Consider the following 3,013-nt stretch of genomic DNA (forward strand, 5'->3'; position numbering starts at 1 on the left):
AAAGGGAGATCCATGCAATCATGGCTCTATATAATACTGTATGTTTTCTTGAATTCGTTCTGGACATGGGGACTGTGAAGAGACCCCATGTGGCATGTATGGTGGGGTAAGAACAGTATGTCTGTCAGAGCTATATTTTTTAAACACATTAATATTGCTCACCAAAAGAATAATTGATGCAATCAATCTCTCCTCTGCGTTGCGCCAAGAGAGACTGACATGCATACTGTTGACATTAGCCCTCTGACTACAATGAAGGGCAAGATGTACTGCTTTGTTCTGGGCCAACTGTAGCTTTTCTAGGTCCTTCTTTGCAGCACTTGACCATATCGCAGAGCAATAGTCAAAGTTAGATCAAACTAGAACCTGCAGGACTTGTTTGGTCGACTGCTGCACAGAAGAAATATCAGCACGGGGCAGAGAAGCACCAGATTGAACTTCACTGAGCTTTCTAGAGTTTTCTCTGTTAACACTGTCAACACATCCCTTTACTGTGGAAATTGTGATCGAATCAACGCAATATTAGCCACTTTTGAAAGAAAAATACTCAAACAAAACAAACTATGCAAGAGATTTTGTTTTAGGCAGAGCGCATCGGAGTAGGATTCTATTGCAATGACAGGCAGGCCCATTCTCTACACAGACCGGTGCGCCATATCCAATCAGAGCTGCTGTAGGCCTATATGTAAATAGACCATTGCCATACATGGATTTGTGCCATTAACTTTGAACTGGATTGTTTTACAGCATGATCATCACGATTATTATGGGCTTGTTTTGAGATCAAAGGGAGAGCTGCATGTAGCCAAGTGTTTACATTTGTTCACATTCTTTGCTAGTTAGTGAGTTATTAGCCAAGTTATAACTAACTTGTAGTCAGCAATGTGGGAGTGAATGCTTCCTACAAGAGTACAACATTTGTACATTTCTAGCCATCTTTGAAAAGGGAGTCAGGTAAAGTGCTTTTTTTTGTCTTAAAGGGGCAGTGTTGTATTTTGAGACCGACTTGAATAAGCTAAATAGCCAATAGGCAATGGGTAGCATACTTTGTCTGATTCTCTGTAATAATGGTATGGGAATAATTTTGCATTTTATTTTGTAAAGTTGTTTCTTGCATCAAACAACACAACAGAATGTTCAGACCTTGTCTGAAGGACAAGTGGATTTCCCCAAAGTTTGCTAAGAGCTGGCAGCAAGCTGATTGATCTGCTGTTAGAACATTAAAGGATGCTTGGGTTGCGGAATGACTTTAGCTTCCCTCCAGGTCTGAGGACAAACACTTTTCTCCAGGCTCAGATTAAAGATATGACAAACAAGACAGGCAATATTGTCCACTACCATCCTCAGTTGCTTCCCATCTAAGTTGTCAATACCAGGTGGTTTCTCATTATTGTTTGTTTATGTGTAACTCTGTGTTGTTGTTTTTGTCGCACTGCTTTGCTTTATCTTGCCCAGGTCGCAGTTGTAAATGAGAACTTGTTCTCATCTGGCCTACCTGGTTAAATAAAGGTGAAATAAATACAAAAATGAAAATTGATGGACAGCAATAATTTTTCCACCTCTCCTGTACTAACTTTACATTTCAAAATTACAATGTTCTTCTTTCATTATTAGCAATTTTATGCATGAATATGGTGGCTCACAGATTGTTGTTGGCATTTCATGTCTGAGTTTGCCCACTTTTCCAATGAAATAGCCATTCAAATAATTGCCAATATGAAAAGGTTTTGTGCTGAATGAGCCTTCTGATTCTATGAAAGACTTTAATTAGTCTTTCTGCCCACAATTTCATTTAAAGTACTCCATCATACTTTATATCGTTTCTCTTAGTTCCGTAATACAGTTCCTTCTACTTTTTGTTCAGTTTAGTAATATAATTATAATATAGAATAGTGTATAGAATGTGTGCAACAACAAAAAAAGGTTCATAAGGATTATAACCATTTTTGGTTTCACTTTTTCCGCGGAAGTAAGGAGAGGAACTTGAAAGTCGAGGGAGCGAACATAAACGCCGTGATGAGCGAGTGGCAACTCAAGCTCTGCTATAAATCAGCAGCTTGGGAGGAAACATGACGTGGTGACACATCTCCGGGACTGACGTCACCGTCCTCGTCTCCAAGCAACCTCTCCATCCGCACCCGCGTCACCGCGCGCCAAGCCGCACGGTTGCCCAGCAACTTCGGCTTTGCGCTCGCGCCCGGCCTTGCGCCCCACTCGAAGCTCTGACGCGAGTGTGACGTTATTGAAATGTTATCAATTTGTAATGGGAGGAGGAGAGGAGGAGTTTCCCCATGAACACTGTGGATGTCCGCATTCCATAGGAGCGCACATGCAGACAGAGCAGGACAGTGCAGGAGCCGATTATATGACCGGCCAAGTCACCCTGTAAATAGTTCTTACTGGTACGACTGGCACACTGTGCTGTACATTTCTGTACATATTTCGTTAAAATAAAGACAATAAAAAAGTTATATGCTGTTTTATTATACTTTTCTCGTATTTTCTTCTCGTAATATCCTTATAGAATGACTTGTAGCGACCTGCCTATGACAACCGATTGAAATGAGAGAGGTGTACGGACATAAAAAACGGTAAGACACTGCAATGCTCTTATGATTGTTTGGAAAAAACTGGCTTACAGTTCAGTGTGGTTCTATAATGGACATGTATAATATATTTTTTTTCATCGTTTTTTTAATTTGTCTCGGATTTTGGCAGCCTATGTGCGCGGAGCTGCCATTGAACTTTTAATTTAACACATAACAATTGTGTGTTGTGTTATAAAGGCCTACATGTCTATTATCCATTGACTTCTCACATTTGGGCATGTTATAGCTTGAATCCGGCGCTTATCAAATATAATGAATAGGCTATATGTTTAGTTCAGTAGGATAATTACATTTAGTGCAAGATTGTACAGATGTGAAGGGATGTGGTCTACATTTAATACTTTTCTGCGTCATCATGGTGCAACGCAAATGTTAAATCAGAATCTTAATTGTTGATGAGCACG

The 3,013-nt window shown here is 40.0% G+C and overlaps 1 protein-coding gene across 1 annotated transcript in view; it reads left to right on the forward strand.

The window, feature by feature from the left end:
* The first annotated feature begins 1,995 nt into the window (after nucleotides 1-1,995).
* LOC100195685 (serine/threonine-protein kinase SIK2) overlaps nucleotides 1,996-3,013 on the forward strand; it is a 14,494-nt gene continuing 13,476 nt past the window's right edge. The window contains exons 1-2 of the mRNA XM_014164935.2: nucleotides 1,996-2,402; nucleotides 2,525-2,591. The gene's annotated coding sequence lies outside the window, so the exon portion shown is untranslated. The remainder of the gene's footprint in view (nucleotides 2,403-2,524; nucleotides 2,592-3,013) is intronic.

The sequence above is a fragment of the Salmo salar genome, chromosome ssa21 (genome assembly GCF_905237065.1).
Source record: "Salmo salar chromosome ssa21, Ssal_v3.1, whole genome shotgun sequence".
Lineage (NCBI taxonomy): Eukaryota > Metazoa > Chordata > Actinopteri > Salmoniformes > Salmonidae > Salmo > Salmo salar.